General features: G+C 36.0%; 1 protein-coding gene across 1 annotated transcript in view; it reads left to right on the top strand.

The window, feature by feature from the left end:
* The first annotated feature begins 4368 nt into the window (after window positions 1–4368).
* The window catches only part of kif1c (kinesin family member 1C), a 54414-nt gene continuing 40555 nt past the window's right edge, over window positions 4369–18227 (top strand). Inside the window, exon 1 of the mRNA XM_058775774.1 lies at window positions 4369–4905. The gene's annotated coding sequence lies outside the window, so the exon portion shown is untranslated. The remainder of the gene's footprint in view (window positions 4906–18227) is intronic.

Here is an 18227-nt window from a genome sequence, read left to right as displayed (position 1 = left end):
TATGTACAGTACTTTAAAACAGGTAAACACAATTGTACTGCATGATTCATGCACCGTTGTATTACCATGGTAAGGATTAGTAATGCTCTAAGTACAAACAAAATTGTAAAAATGTAGCCTAGAAGTATAAAAAAAGAAATGGGTCCAGTTTTTATTTTATTATTTACTTTTTAGCTGTTTGATCAAGCAGATTCAAATTCATACAGACAATCATGAATGCCAATAAACATGTATTTCCAGTAATTTACATTTCATTTGCAAATAACTAAGCAGAACTGAACTTTGGTTATTTCCTTTTTTTCCCCTCTTTACTTCATAAGTGCACTGAAATAAGTGAATAAGTGCACTTTACTTCAGATTTCTTCAGATTGATAAGCCAAGCATCACAAACTTGAAATGTTATACAAATTGTCTGACAATTACGAACTCTTCATAAACGCTAAAAACTACACTAAACACTAAAACATTTGCAACCATGAAAAGCAATTAAAATTACATATAAAATTGCATTAAGACTTAACAGCAGTAGATATTAAGAGAAAAAAGTCATAGAATCATAGGCCAACATAGCTCAAACAGCGGAAACTAGTAAAAAAGTGACATTTCATCATCATTGCTCCCGAGGATCCCATCAGATGTCCCAGAATTCACTGCGGCACAAGCATCATCAGCCATCAAGAGCGATCTATGGGCTGTTCCCGAAACAAACGCCATCATGGGGTTCCCTCCTGGAGCAAGGTCATGAAACTGCTCATATTCTGTAAATGAGAACTGTAGAAGAAAATAAAAATAAAAATCACAAAATAAAATTTCAGATTAAACCAAAAGATTTCTTCCTTTCATCAATTAAATGCTACCAGAAGAGTCGATGAGGGGGCAGCTTCACAAGGCATTGTCATGGTCACATCAGGATTGTCCATTAGCATAGCACTGATGCTAACACCAGCTGCAGGACCGAGAATCTGCTCGTCTCCACCCTCAGGTAGTTTCTGTGAGTCGCCACTGTCCTCCGGCCTGGGCACAGCTGTGGCACCCCACCATTTGTCCCCCTTCAACCTGCAATATTACAAAATAGACTCATTTGATAAATATATTTTTTAAAATTCATAACATGCCTTTCCTCCCACAATCCTTCTCTCTCTCACTCATTAATATGCCTCTGTTTCATCCTGAGGTCTCCTATATGTTGCAAAACGGTTGGAGTGTGTTTCTGTAGTCTGTGATATCTTCTCATTCTACACATCAGCTGTGAAGGATGTGGCAGCTTCTCATGAGTCAGACTTGTGCTCACTCTTTTATGTCTGCTCACCTGAAAGAATGAGTTGACAGCGGTTGATGTGACGGTACCATAACAAAGTGTTGAAAATACAATTCTAGAGTACTCCAAGATACTAGTTAGTAGTTAGTAACATAATCTATTACGTGACACGTTTTAGTTAATATAGTCTGACTCCTTTTTGATCACTTAAATAACTTTCAATCATAATTGTTTTTAGATTACTTTTTATGTTTATCATTTGAAGAGGATAATACTGATATAAAAATACAAAGAGAAAGAAAAAAATTCCATTCATTGTTATCAACAGTATGAAGTGCATTAAACATTTCAGTACATTACGTCAGAGTTGTCCAAACTAGGGTTCATGAAGGAACTGAAGGGGTTTGTGAGTTTATGAAAAGATAATAATTAAACCATAAATATGATCAATTAAAATAAATAAATAATTTTAAAATAACACAAATAAAACAATTGAATCATATGCAAATGTGTTGTTAAATTGCTTACTTTTTATATTGCTATAAAAACTAAACTTTATTTTATTGTTTCAGCTGACAAAAATGTTTGGGAATCCCTGCATTTCATATTAATATGAAATGGTGTGAATGTGTGTGTTTTAACGTGGTCAATAGACAAAAGTATTTCAAAGACACAGTAATACATGGTTAAATGACTAAGTAATAATTCAAATAATAATTAATGAATGTGTTTGAGCTATGAGTTAATTAGAGATGAGTTAATTAGAGCAATGTTGAGAAAATTATTTCTGTAAATCCAGTGGTCAAATTGTGTGTGGTCACCTGACTAATGGCAGGCCCGTGTGTGCAATTCCACAAATCTAGACTTCTGAATGTATATCACGTGTAATTAAGCAAATTAATCACAAATTTTAAAATAAATAAGTTGACATTTAGTTACTCACCATCCCAACAGGTGAACTGGAGTACAGGGATGAAGCAAGAAAGGGTTCATATGCGAACAAGTCCTCGCTGCCGACAAACATACAAACACAGTCAGCTTCAGAGTGTCCTGAAGTACTTTCAAAACCATTTGCATAGTGACATGGTTATTAAATTAATAATTTTACCATGATATTGGCACAGCTGTGCAGAAAGTCTCGTCATGTTGAGGCTGCACAGGTAACACAGTCTCCTCACTGGAACGAGTCACTTCCTTTGATCGCCTGTAGATGGCACAACAACATTACTATACCCATAAATGACAGTAGACCATAGAGAAACATATGAATACAGAAAACATGCTTTAATTTTGAACATACTGACAGAAACTCTTACTTTGCGAAAGGTGGAAACAGGTCAAAATTATCCGTTTCAGTTTGTGATGACAGATAGCTCGTGGTCCACATTTCTTTTAGCTATATAGCTAAGCAGTTAGTTCAATTTATATTTACTTTATATTGGCAATATTTTAAGACTAAAATAGGTTAGCTCATATATTAACAAGACTGAGTATATTTAGATATAAAATGGTTTGAAAATGTTACTTATAAATGTACAGTAACAGAATGTATCTTTAAAAGCGCTTTACTCAGTTTGTTTGTTTGTTAGACGTTTTCGCGCCACTGGCATGACCGCGCGTGAACGAGTACAAACAGCATTCATTGGTCTGATAATATATTAATTAATTTTTATTTTGTTTTGTTCTCTCGTGTAATATTGTAAGCGTTTTTTTCTGTTTATATATGTGTGGGATGCCTCTTGTGTAATATTGTAACGTTGTAATCAGGGATTGAAATGAACTTTTTCACTCACCAGCCAGTTGCTAAATTTTTAAGTTACCGGCCATTCATAACTTCTAGCCAAAAAAACCGCTGCAAATCATTTTGTCAGTACTAAGGGTGTGCGATATTGACAAAATAAATAAATAAATAATAATATCTCAATATTTTCTGGGATTTTATCGATAAAGACAATTAGACGATATTTTGTGTGTTATTGTGCTGATATCTTAAGGACTACCGTACAGTTGACACCTATAGTTTTTGATATTATTCATATTCTGTGTGGTGGTCAGTTCACAGCAGTGATATAAATTAATCTTTTCCAATAAGTTTAAATTTATTTGAACCTCATGGGCATTTTTACCTTTATAAAGCCTTTTTTTTTTTTTTTTTTTTAAGTGTGCATCATCTTTTGAGTCAAATTCTTACATTTAATCAATCAATTATAATAATAATACATTTAGGCTGTTACTAAACAAATTAAATCAGTAATTCATCTTTGCAGAAGTTTATGGCATTTAGATGCATTTTCACATGTTTATGCAGCTTAGAGGGACACGGAATGCTTTAACCTGCAGTTACTAATGCATAAATAAAGTTTTGATATTTTAAACATGAAATGTTGAATACTGATATTTGAAATTATTTAAAAAATGAAAAGATACTTTAAATGTCAAATTAAAACCGCCAATAGGCGGCAGCAAGTCACTGTTAATATAAGTGAGTCATTGCGACTGAACCGAATCATTTAAACGATTGATTCAACGAAACACTGTCATGTTGCTCAGAGACGCAAAACAGAGCTATAAATAGAGCAAAAAAACAGGCAATATGGTGTCTAAAACATAAGTCTCTTGATATTAACTTTTTTTATTGAACAGTTGTATAAAATCAATATCACATTTGTAACCATGCTGATTCTTTAAGAAAAAACGGCACTCTTCGTGTGATATTGATTAACTATATGAATGGATATAAATACCTATATACATTTTCTGCCACCTTATCTTGAATTTTCCCGGGATGCCTCATACCGGCAGAGAATTCCTTGTATGTTATGCATACTTGGGCAATAAATGTTGATAAATTATTATCATTATTAAATATACTGAAATTCAGTAAAAACGCAATTCAAATACATTTCAGTGGGGCCTTTTCATCCAAATTACGAAATAAATGAAATGATCTTTCTAACTAGTTCACAATAATAGGTAACAATTTTTTTTCTTGATAATTAATAAAACTAGCAAGAGCAAAATATGTATGTATGTATTTATTTTGTGTATTTATTTAGAAAGCTGAAGCGGACGAACAGGACTTTTAACTGCTCTGTGAGTCTGCTCACGTCATGCTCTGGTCTTTGGGAAGAGTGACGACAGAGCTCAAAACTTTCACACACCGGCGACTGTTGAATTCGCCCGTCTTCTTTCGGTGTTCTGAGGAGTGTTAAATATCTTTGTTATCATTCTCAATAGTGTTAGTTTTGTTTGACGAGAACGCCTCTCCTGATTTTAAAGCTTTTTCTGTTTGAAGTGCGGAGATTTGGGATAGCCACAAGTTAAATGGACGCATGCGGATCACGTTCATGTATGTGATTGTGGGACAAACAACCTTTCAGCGCAAGGAAGAAAGACGAAGAATTCACTTTCTGCTCGTTTTTGACGCCTTTGTTGTGTTTGGGTTTTGTGCGTGCGAATTCCAGTGAACGGAAAAACTTCCACCCAACTTTTCCTGCTGTTGGTCGTCGTGTGATCCAGCAGGTGGGGAAACACGAGCCGCTGTTTCATCAGGGAAGAGAACACAGGAACCGGATTTAAAATAAACCCGTTTCCACTGGATTTAATTTTACGATTTGGTGGCTGGAATAACCAACTATCCAGAGCTAGTAAGTGGAACAAATCCCTCTACTTCAACCCCACGTAATTTACTCATTCAATCACTTTGTAACGTTATAAGAACATCTTAAAGGAATGACAGTGAAATTATTATCCAAATATAGAACAAATCGTAAAGGGGTCACTTCTAAGAATCAAATAAGATCCTACAGGAACCCTGATAATCCTATTTTTTTGTTCAAAATGTAAGTGTAACCAGTAAGATTTTTTTTTTTATCCAGTAAGATTCCATAGAAATTCGTTTTATATAATATCTAGTTATATTGGAGCTATATAAGAGAATTGTCTCTGAATTATTAAGTCTCATGATATGTGGCTTCCTGAATTCAGAAATAAACCTGCTTCAGGTGTCTGGAGAACATGAGTTAGTTTGATTCATGCTGTTGCCTCCCAGCACTGCTTGATTGATTTGACAGCATACAGAAAATGGTATTACCTTTGTGTTTTGGACATGATATCATAGTAATGCTATTGTTTTTGGACCTCCACCATAGTTATGCTATGCTTTTTGGTACATGCTATTCCTTGAAAGTGCCATATAAATAGACTTGTAATAGTCAGAAACCTGGTATACCATGATATCTCTGTACCATGTTACTTACCACCACAGTACTTTCTGTAAGGAAGGATTGTTTTCATGACTCTGACCATGACATCGCTGAGGTTATGAGAGGGAAATAATATTTTCTTATCTCAGTTCCGGTTCAGGTATATTGATACAGTTTATTTAACCTTGTATATATTTGTGTATTTCTCTCTCTCTTATATTATCTGTGTTATGTCTGGCTTGCTAGATAATCTATTTGAACTCTCAGCCTTGTCTCTGGCACTTTAATTGAAAACTGCGTTTGCATGCCTGTATTCTGCACTGCAGCTGCTTGTCTTTAGGAACTTTATTACAGGGGACACACACACACACACACACACACACACTTAATGACAGACCAACATTCCTCAGGCTCCGAAAGGTATGCTGTCTCTGTCTTTCTCATTTGAGCTGTCCATCTCTCTCTGTTTTATTCTTCACAAGGCTCATGCTCAAACAGAATCTGGCCGAAAGTTAATTATATGAGTTGTTCAGTCTGTAACGTGGCATAGTTTAGTCCTTACGTACATGGTTTAGATGAAATATTTAGGAACAAGCTTAGAGGTGCATGATTTAGGGGAATTTTTTTTTTTTTCAGACAAAAAATATGATTATAATTTAGGTTTGCTGTGTTTGTAGTCTGCACAGTTTGGCTAAATGTTGTGATTACTTAAATATTATTATATAATAATAATAAATAATACTCATTATTATGATTATTACTAATAAATGAATTTATTAAGCAAGATAAGAAATATTATGATTGTAATATTCCACTGTGGAAAAAAAATCGAGCATTTAAGAAAAAAATATTTATATTTTATATAAATTATATATTTTATTTAAAAATTTATATATTATATTATAACTTAATTTCTTCATTTTCAAATGTTAAAACATCAAGCTTTAATTTTGGTGCAAAACCAGCATTTACTGCAAATCGAGCCGCTTCAAGACACTGAAAAACACTGGAACACACTATAAATTAATATAAACGCGCAGTGTTTGTGTTTAATTAAATCATAGCTTTTGTGATGTAATAATCACATTAAGCTGTTTTGTGATTTAGCTTTTATTTCAGTTAAAGCTGCAGTCCATAACTTTTTTTATTTATTTATTTATTTTTTTTATTAAAAATTACCCAAAATCAATTTTTGAGCAAGTGCATAACCAGCCAGTGTTCAAAACTATCTACTTAACTTAGCCTGATTCACGGTAAGCTTATAAAAATGTTTTGTGATTCGTAGGAATTCGCGGGAAATTGGAGCTTGCCGCTGCGTCATTACATCACGTGTCTAATCATAAAGAAGCATCCTGGCTAGTTGGCTATATTGCTTGCAAGGATGCTGCAGGTGGCGGATCGTTTATAGCCTTTTCTCACAGTAGCTGGAATAATTAAACTAGGGATGGCTCGATACCATAATTTTGGCTTCAGTACGATACCAGAATGTAATATTTAATATTAAATAAAGGGGATTTAATATTGATAATAACTTTGAAGACATTGTATGATTATTATTAAGGTTTTAATAGTTTTACTAGTAGTAGCCTATTACGTTTTGCCCAATGTCTTCAAGTGAAACCAAACTTTTATTTTGACGGGTTGCCGTGAATACCTTTACATTTCTGTATATGATATGAGGATAGTTTTACTCAAATGAAACGAGTAGGACGAGGAGGGCCGCCCCCCTAAAATAATGGTAGGGGAAACACTGCTTTGTATCAAACTGTAACAAAAATCGTACAGGAACATAGGTTACGTTTTGATGTTGGAGAAAAAAAAGAAGAAATTTTATTTATATATATATATATATATATATATATATTTTATTTATAATAACTGAAGTAATACAATGAAAATATATTCAAATCTTCTTATCTTTTCAGTGCAAACAAAATGTCTCAAAATGTAATAAAAAACCTACCAGGCATATACGTTACATTTTGACTGGGTTTGAAGAAGGAAAAAAACAACAACTGAAGTAACCCAATTAATGCCACAAATGTTGCTTCATTGTAAAGTGTTATTTTAACAGTCAAAGTAATATTCAAAATCACGTTATTATTTCTCTCTCTCTCTCTCTCTCAGATTTGTTTTCAGATTTCAGACCCAGACAGCCAAAGAAAAAACATTAAATATAAATCTCACTCTCTCGGCTGCTTCATATTAGCGGTCGGCAGCGCAGCAGAAACGTTCCCTTCATATTATTGATCCTAAAATTAATACAGCAAAACTCTTGCTTAATTCAAATTTAATTAATATTCAATTGTACAAAATGCAAGTGCATATACAGGTGCTGGTCATATAATTAGAATATCATCAAAAAGTTGATTTATTTCACTAATTCCATTCAAAAAGTGAAACTTGTATATTATATTCATTCATTACACACAGACTGATATATTTCAAATGTTTATTTCTTTTCATTTTGATGATTAGAGCTTACAGCTCATGAAAGTCAAAAATCAGTATCTCAAAATATTAGAATATTTACATTTGAGTTTGAATAAATGACCATCCCTACAGTATAAATTCTGGGTATCTCTTGTTCTTTGAAACCACAATAATGGGGAAGACTGCTGACTTGGCAATGATCCAGAAGACGAACACTGACACCCTCCACAAAGAGGGTAAGTCACAGAAGGTCATTACTGAAAGGTGTGGCTGTTTACAGAGTGCTGTATCAAAGCATATTAAATGCAAAGTTGACTGGAAGGAAGAATTTGGGTAGGAAAAGGTGCACAAGCAACAGGGATGACCGCAAGCTTGAGAATACAGTCAAGCAAAGCCGATTCAAACACTTGGGAGAGCTTCACAAGGAGAGAACTGAAGCTGGAGTCAGTGCATCAAGAGTCACCACGCTCAGACGTCTTCAGGAAAAGGGCTACCAAGCCACTTCTGAACCAGAGACAACGTCAGAAGCATCTTAACTGGGCTGTGGAGAAAAAGAACTGGACTGTTGCTCAGTGGTCCAAAGTCCTCTTTTCAGATGAAAGTAAATTTTACATTTCATTTGGAAATCAAGGTCCCAGAGTCTGAAGGAAGAGTGGAGAGGCACAGAATCCATGTTGCTTGAAGTCCAGTGTGAAGTTTCCACAGTCAGTGATGATTTGGGCTGCCATGTCATCTGCTGGTGTTGGTCCACTGTGTTTTCTGATGTCCACAGTCAACGCAGCCATCTACCAGGAAATTTTAGAGCACTTCGTGCTTCTTTCTGTTGACAAGCTTTATGGAGATGCTGATTTCATTTTCCAGCAGGACTTGGCACCTGCCCACACTGCCAAAGGTACCAAAAGCTGGATCAATGACCATAGTGTTACTGTGCTTGATTGGCCAGCAAACTCGCCTGACCTGAACCCCATAGAGAATCTATGGGGTATTGTCAAGAGGAAGATGAGACACCAGACCCAACAATGCAGATGAGCTGAAGGCCACTATCAGAGCAACCTGGGCTCTCATAACACCTGAGCAGTGCCACAGACTGATCGACTCCATGCCACGCCGCATTGCTGCAGTAATTCAGGCAAAAGGAGCTCCAACTAAGTATTGAGTGCTGTACATGCTCATATTTTTCATTTTCATACTTTTCAGTTGGCCAAGATATCTAAAAATCCTTTCTTTGTATTGGTCTTAAGTAATATTCTAAATATTTTGAGATACTGATTTTTGACTTTCATGAGCTGTAAGCTCTAATCATCAAAATTAAAAGAAATAAACATTTGAAATATATCAGTCTGTGTGTAATGAATGAATATAATATACAAGTTTCACTTTTTGAATGGAATTAGTGAAATGAATCAACTTTTTGATGATATTCTAATTATATGACCAGCACCTGTATTACGTGAACAAAACTTCACTGGTTCTAGCGTGCACATTTGAGCCTACTGTATCACATCTGTATGTGCGTTGATCAGTTGTATGATCACCTTTGTCATCTGTTTTGTATGCAAAGTAATGCCATATTTCACTTCTACTGTTCTCTTTATTAATTAATTTTGGGTGCATTGAAAGTTTCATCTGTTTGATCCATCGCATTGTTCTGTTGTCCCATTTACCGGTTGCGCAGCAATTTGGGAAGCACTGCTACCTACAGGTGCACTTCGCAACAGCAGCGTTTGAAATACCAAATCGAGCAAAATTATAATATCGTGCAGCCCTAAATTAAACTTGTCATTTTGATGGCGGATTCTAATGCAGAAAGGAGTATGTTTATGAAACACATGTGACTGAAATTAGATTATATTCCAGTTTTAAATGTGCATCTGATTACAGAAATTGAAATCTACACGCTAATACACACTACATACACGTAGTCACGCAATGCTGATGTTGTTAACATTAACAATTTGTGAACAAAGTATAACAATAATAAAAATTTGCACGGTTTGATGTGATATGAGCTAACCAATCGTTAAATTTAATAACCATTGCTAGCGTGATTTATTGTAGGCCTAATGCTTTTTTTGCCTCAGCTGGTCAGAAACAGACATGTTCGCAAGTCTCTGAGGTCCAAGTCAAGTCTCAAGTCTTTGAATTGGAGTCCAAGTCACGTCTTAAGTCTTTGTTCTATTTATTAGCAACAGTTCTTTCAGCTAGTTATTGAGGCTAAATCGGTTTTGAAATACTGATTTCACAATGATTTTCTAAAAAAAAAAAAAAAAAAAACTTAGAAATGAAAAGTTGTTCATTTATTAATTGTCAGAGAAAATGCTGCACATTTCTTTGTAAGATTGAAATATGTCAAACAACAAAACTAAATAGAAATTTTAAAACAAACCCCAATCAACACAAATGAAACAAATCTCATATAAACAAACTAGGGCTTTGTCTGTGCTCTCTTTCAATTTAAAATTAGAGGCAACCACTGTTTTAAACACAACACAATCCAAACAAAGAGGCTGCATACATACTCGAGTTTCCATCTCTGGTCAGAACAAAAGTGGCAGACTTGTTACTTATTGTTCAGATGACAATATCCGTGAAAATTCTTATTTGGGTCATAAATTCCAAGCTGTAGGCTAGAATCTGTGATTCCGAAAAACAGTATCCACACCAGTGCAGTGACTGACACCCACACATACTTTTCAAAAAAATTAGATTAATCTGTGCTGGAGCTGTGCCGGTGCACAACCCACACAAAGAAGATAATTCCGCAAATAACTGCAATTGCAAGTTTCAAACAGAGATGGTGACAAAGAGGCAAAACTTATGGACTGCAGCTTTAAAGGTGCAGTTGGAGATCTCGGAAAATGCTAACTTTAGCCTGATAGCACTGAAAGCGAACGTCCCACCCTCCCTGCAATCGCTGTCCAAAGCCACGCCCCCAGAACGCACATACGCTCAAAGAGCAGAATACCAGAGACAACTTAAATTACTACAATAGGCTACATCAACAGTTTCCAATTACAGTCCTCGTGCCCTCCCTGCTCTGCACATTTCATATGTATATCTTATCACGTCCAACGGTTGTTCTGTTCGACCGTAAGTCATAAGTGCCCTGCGAAGTGGACATCACCAGATATTCCGCCATGATTCCAGTTCAAAGCGTGCGTATATGTTCCATACATAGGGCATTAAAGTGTGCGAGAGGTGAATTTAAATTGTATTTATTTACAGAGGTATATTATGTCACACTTCTCTAGTAAGTTTCGTCTGTATGTGAAGACGCTGTGCAGCGCAGATCCGTGAGTGAATGTTCCGAAGTGAAATAAACTTCAACGGATTTTCCCTGCTCAGGGAGTAGGAAGCGATGAACATTGTGTAGGGAGCATGTCAATTGGAACACAGTTCATGCACGTAGCTCTCTTCTAACGAGCTGGTTATCTGATTCAGGTGTGTTAACTAAGTGAGACATGCAAAATATGCAGCGCGGGGAGCGCGAGGACTGGAATTGGGAACCGCTGGGCTACATCATGTGTCATTCACCGGTGAGAAAGCTTTATAGTACAGTTAGTAAAAGTACTACAATACCAGGAAGGAAGATCGGGTTGTTGATGTTTGCCTGCCATTCTAGCTCTGTCTGCACAGCATACGTGAACACGCTGATGACGTATCCTGTCTGCGCGATACATACATACATACATACATTGACAGGCAGGTAGGAGAGACAATTAAAACGCTCGGACCGAGCGTTTTGTTTGGATGAACATTTCTTGGTCCTACACCTTCCACAGATTATATAAATACATTTAGACCACTTAACTTAATGATTGCTATCAGGATGTGAAGAGACTTTCAACCAGAATAACAAAAAAAATTTCTGAAGACAATCACCTATGGCACCTTTAATTGTGCAGCCCTACTTAGAGTAATAGTTCACCCTAACAAATACATAATTTACTCATTCTTATATCATGTCAATTTGACAAAGAGAAATATGACTTTAGTGCTAAATACCTTGAAGTGTGAGGGGCAGACAAAATCGGTAGTCTCTTAAAATCTTTCTGCTGTATCTGTTAAACCTCATTCAAACTTCCATATTCAAATTAGCTGTGTCACAAAAGGTCGAGTGACATGAACACAAGAGCGGTTCTGAATAATTGAGGAAACACATGGTGCAGTGTTTCTTCATGAAGTACATTTGAATACATCTGAAAATGGAAGTAAATTTGAGATCTGCAAAAGACTTTAAACAAATTCAGTTTTTTACACAAAGACTTCAGGAACAGCTGTATTGTAGCTTGAATGTCAAATAGACTTTTTAGAGCATGACATTCCTAGTCTCCATTCACTTTCTTTCTGTGCAGCATGTGTTTTAAGTGAGAAAAGGGTGAGTAGATGCCAGAAGTTTCATGATTGGATGAACGGCCCCTTTAAATGGATAAAAACAAAGTTCAGAATTGACTGAGGAAGATTTGGTCTTAGATCAGCGTTTTTCTTTTATCAGTATCGAGCTCTGAGCGGCTGTTTGTGTGAGCAGCTGTGCATTGAGCTGTGCTCCAGATTCCACTCCTTATTACTAAAATGTGACCAACATTAAAGTTCCAAACGTTACAGAAACACTGTGTTAGAGGGGAAAGAGAAAGTGGGTAAAAGGGCATAAAAGAGCGTGTAGTGGCCTGGTAGCAGGAAGTCCTTTATTTTGACAGGAGTGTTTTTAAAGTAATAAGAATGAGAAATTTCTCCCTTTTTCAGGGATTGGTTTTTTTTTATTATTTTTTTTTATTATTGGTTTTACAACAAATCAATCATTTGAGTTTTTGAAAGCGACAATCTTCATTCACCAGTCAGGGCCATTTGTGACCCTGGACCACAAAACTAGTCATTAGGGTAAATATTGTGAAATTGAGACATCATTTGAAAGCTATCAAGCTATAGATAAGTAAGATTACCATTGATGTATGGTTTGTTAGGATCGGATAATATTTGGCTGAGATACAACTATTGGAAAATCTGGAATCTGAGGGTGCAAAAAAAATAAAATCTAAATATTGAGAAAATCGCCTTTAAACTTGTCCAAATTAAGTTCTTAGCAATGCATATTACTAGTCAAAAATTAAGTTTTTATACATTACGGTAGGATATTTACAAAATATCTTCATGGAACATGATCTTTACTTAATATCCTAATGATTTTTGGCATAAAAGAAAAATCTATAATTTTCACCCATACAATGTATTGTTGGCTATTGCTACAAATGCTACTTATGACTGGTTTTGTGGTCCAGTGTCATATTTTTGCTGCTTTCATTACAAAATACTTTACTGACAATATTAAAGCAGGTCACTTATCGTGAGGACAGACATGTTGAAATAATATGACCAAACAAATAAGGCTTGCTTTGTCTCATGAAAACCCCTTAATGTTATTAGTAACTTTATGATGTAGTAAATTTCATCATGCAAATAACAGGTGCAGGTCTGCAGTGTGTAAATTATTTTATTAAAAATAAAGTAAAAATGTCAGGTTCATACAACTGTTCTTATATCATAATTAGGAAAAAAGCCTCATTAAAGAAATTAAAGTTTAAAGTAGTTTGTCGTAATCTGTTAGGCTATTTCTTAAATTTAACAAAACTGCTTGGTAATATTTTAAAAATCTTAGTCCCCAAAATTAAAATAATGTGACGTAATAACAAAGTCAATGGACCTCATTCATGAAAATGACAAAAACATGAATTACCAACATGAATTAAGTTAGATTAGAACCTAATTAGAATTAATTAGTTTAAAGGGTTAGTTCACCCCAAAATGAAAATTCTGTCATTAATTACTCACCCTCATGTCGTTCCAAACCCGTAAGACCTTCGTTCATTTTCGGAACACAAATTAAGATGTTTTTTATGAAATCGGAGGGCTATCTGACCCTCCACAGTCAGCAACACAACTGAAATGTTCCCAGGTTCAGAAACGTAGTAAATACATCGGTGAAACAGTCCACGTGACATCAGTGACTCAACTTCAGTTTTGTGATGCTACGAGAATCCTTTTTTTAATTTTTATTTATTTATTTTTTTTAAATATCTTAATTTGTGTTCCGAAGATGACTGAAGGTCTTACGGGTTTGGAACGACATGAGGGTGAGTAATCAATGACAAAATTTTCATTTTGGGGTGAACTAACCCTTTAAGTTAGAACTTGGCATTTTGTTTTGAACTAGATTTTTTAAATTCTTTTATATATTTAAAATAAATAAATAAAATGTATATGTCATTAGCCCAAATACATATTTGTTTAGAGAGAGGGATACCAGTAGGCATGGGCCGGTATGAGATCATGACGGTATGATAACCTTAGATAAAAATATCACGGTATTGAGATTACAGCTCTAAAATATGTTATTTTTAAATGTCTGGGTAAAAAACAACGTTTTTTCCACTGTACACAATACATTTTATTTTTAAGAAACATATAGAACATTTTGGAACGGTAAACATGTCAGGCTAAATAATTATTAAAAATAATTGAATTCTTGTTAATTAAATTACGTGCAGTCACTTAAGTGAGCCTAAACCTGCAGCTCAACAATAATCAGAACATAAATAAATTATTTTCTGTAAAAAAAAAAAAAAAACTTCTAAATGAAAAAAAATTAAAAATGCAGTCACTTAACCTAAACCTATAGCTCAATAATCGAAAACATAAATCAAAACAATTTCTGTAAAAAATGCAGTCATTAAACCTGCAGCTCAACAAGGTTTTTGGAGATATGCTCACTTTCTACACATTCATCTTTCAGTCCAAGTTATGAGCGGTGAGGTACAAAGATGTGTGCACATTCACATAAGAAGAGAGCGCGAGTGTGTCTCACACACACACGGTCTCTCTCCGTATAATACTCAAACAGTGGCAAAGACACCTGAGCTAGCAGTTTGTTTCTTTTTTTAAATGACGTGATTTTGAACAGATGTAAACAATGGCAGGAGGCTTAAAATTATAGACGTGATACCAGCTAAATTTATTGTACTAAATCGCAGAAACGTATTACTTTAGTCTGCTATTCCCCGCTCTGTGAAGTAACGTGAGGGAGGAAACTAGTTGACGCTAGCTAGTTAATTAGGTATGTTATCTGCCTCGGTAGCAAGCCAAATAGTATTTATTTCAACACTTAAACAACCGGCGAATGGGTCTCTGTCTTGATTGAGGGTGAAAGAGGGAGAAATGAAGACAACACGGATATATCGTTTGTGTACGACCTGGAAGTATTTATTTAGCGATCGGCGCCAAAACGGCATCTGTACGGAACATGATTGGTCTACGTTACCCGAGAAATTCCCATATGGTAGACTTCGCCTTTTTCGACGGGGGAAAAAGTTCCAGGGATTCACCTCATTCGGCCATTATCCTACACACAGGTGACTCTCACTGACCGCTATCCGGAGGGGGAGGGGTCGTGTGACTCGTTACGCTCTTCACTTCTCACAACTGAGGGAGTCCTGCACTTTCCGTCTTTGACGACACGTAAAAAAACTGCGCATACCAAACCGCGGTATACCTTGAAACCGGTTATCGTCCCATGCCTAGATACCATTATTGATAATACTAGGTTCAACACTGGATACTTAATATTTTTCTGCACACATGTAAGCAGACTAATAAAAGTATGGCACAATCTGCAGTATGTAATCTCATTTCGGTGTATGAGTCAGGGGTGTGAAACTTTAGATGTACTGCTTGGCTGACAGAGACGCCCAGTCACCTGCTGCAGTTGCATAAGCCAGTAATATGTGTGTAATGTAGACTATGAGTGTAATGTGGGCTGTGTCACAGTGGCAGAGTGTGTGTTTGTGTTGTCTGAGCTAAAGGGTGTAGCTCTGTTCCTGTAACCTGATTGTGATGCAAATCTTTGAGTGCTGGGTATGTGTTCAGAACGAGATCCGGAAATCACAGTCTCTACATGGTTCAAATACTAATTTTCCTTGAGTGTTTTCCTCCACTCTTTCTGTTTTGTGTAAACTTGTGTTCACCTAGAAACAAAACCCCTCAGGGTGCATTGCTGACTAGCCCATACTGTCCCTTCATACCAAGCTGCTGATGCCTGAAATACACTGGAATGTGTTTACAATGGCTAACATGCATGTGCAGTTATACAAACCCAACAGAGAACAAGTGTGGAGAGGTGCACATTACAGTATATTAACAATAGTAACATTTGTATATTATCTCTCTGGGCGCACTCAATTTATTCAACTTAAAAATTTCAAATCATACATTTCACCTGTTACAACTGGTGTTCCTCAAGGCTCTGTTTTGGGCCCTGTTTTATTTATTATTTATCTACTACCCCTTGGTTACATTTTTAGGAAGTACGGCATCAGTTTTCACTGCTGTGCCGACGACACCCAGCTTTATTTGTCTTCTAAACCAAATTCTACCCTTCTTTCTTCCTCTATTTTAGATTGCTTAAAAGAGATTAGGGTAAACGTACCTATTAAGCTCACGTACCCATTAAGCACACTTCCATTTTTGAGCTCAGATTATAAAAAGAAAAAAATAATGTATTTTCCTACTTGATATCTTAACCAATTGATGTGTTTGTTAATACATACCTCCTGCAATTTCAATCAGATCATTGCACACTGAGATATGAGTATCCATGTGTTCACTCTGTCTGGCGGCCATTATGAAAGCTGTCTGAAAACTTTCACCAAAAGAGGAGCCCTTTAAATGTGCATTTGTTAGATGTTTAAGCCTTTATTTTGGGTGAGTTTCACTACTTACTGTAAAATTAAGAGATTAATGTTCAGACTTTGCATATTATAACTTGGAACATGGATGTGGGAAATAATTACATCAGATTCAAAAGATAGTTTTAGCGACATAGTGCAGATGCTACAGAACACAGTTAGCTGACTAGCTGTATAAGATTGTGTGCTACACTAATATATTACTTCACAGGCATTACTGGCTTGTACTTTTACATCCATAATATTATAAATTAACAGTTTATTGCTGGTCTGTGGTTTTACACTGCTGTAATTTTTAAAGGGGTCATATAATGCCCATTTTCCACAAGTTGATATTATTCTTTAGGGTCTTAATGAAAAGTCAGTAACATAGTTTGGTTAAAATTTCTCATTGGTAGTGTAAAAAACACCTTTTTCACCCTGTCAAAAACAGCTCTTGTCAGAGCAAGCAGTATTGTCATTCTCCTTTAAATGTGAATGAGCTCTGCTGACCCTGCCCCTCTCTTCTGAGCCGCTCTCTGAGGGACTGTTTACTTTATCCGCATTCATCGTGAAACTTGCTAATTAGCACATTGTTAGGAAAGGCCATTTGCAAAGATTCATTTAAAAAACCTTGTACTCACTTTTTCTGGAGGTGAAGCTGGATCACGAATGATTCGCGCGAACATAGACGCATTTAGGTAGATGGAGGGCGCATTCCCTTCAGAAACAAACCTAATCCTCTTCAGCCGCTCAGATGACGGGAGTAAATAGGCTTGTTTGAGATGACCAAAATCTGCGCAGAACCGATCACCGGTGATCACCGCGAGATGCATGCCGGTTAGAAAAGTGTCCGAGTTACGTCCACCTTGCTCTGATGTCATGCTGACGTGTGCCAAAAAACTCTCGCGACGGCGAGGCTGCTGTGTCGGATTGAGCAGTCACGCGCAGTTGCTATCCACCGACTGCGCTGATCAAAAGCATGATGGGAAACGACTGATTGACGACACAGCTTAATGCTCATTGGTTCAGACAACTGTGATGCTGTGTTCTCTTCTAAAGTGTTTTATTTTTTTATCTGATTTCATGCTATTATGTATTTAAATTGTGCATGAATATTCCCAAACACTATGAATGTGCGATCACTGTGTGAGATATGTGATAGTTGTCATATTTTCTATAAAAATCTAAAATGCATGTTTGAATTAAAATAAAAATGGATGATAAATACGCCTTTCGTATGGAATTAAATAGCAAGTACTTTGAGTGTCTTGTTCATCATTTATATTCATATGAAAGCAACAGAACTGAAATTATATCATGTTTATCAGCAGAACTGCTGATATCTGCCTTTGATCTCGTATGTATCTGTTCCACTTTGAGAGGGCAGAACTGTCGTCTTGACTGCGCTTATTTCACTCCTCCCCTCACTGCAGCCGCCTACTCTCGCCTACATTTCAGGCGAGGCGTATCTCAAACAAGCCTATTGACTACTGCTATGTTCATTATTACATCCAACAACAAAACACCTCAATCGCTTAGGAGTCATTCTTGTCTACATCTGCTCCGGCGGTGAAACAACTGATGACAGCTCACTCAGGGCGGGTCTGAGGTAAG

This window comes from Onychostoma macrolepis, chromosome 05, assembly GCF_012432095.1.
Source record: "Onychostoma macrolepis isolate SWU-2019 chromosome 05, ASM1243209v1, whole genome shotgun sequence".
NCBI classification, from domain to species: Eukaryota; Metazoa; Chordata; class Actinopteri; order Cypriniformes; family Cyprinidae; genus Onychostoma; species Onychostoma macrolepis.
This window is presented reverse-complemented; position numbering and strand designations above follow the sequence as displayed.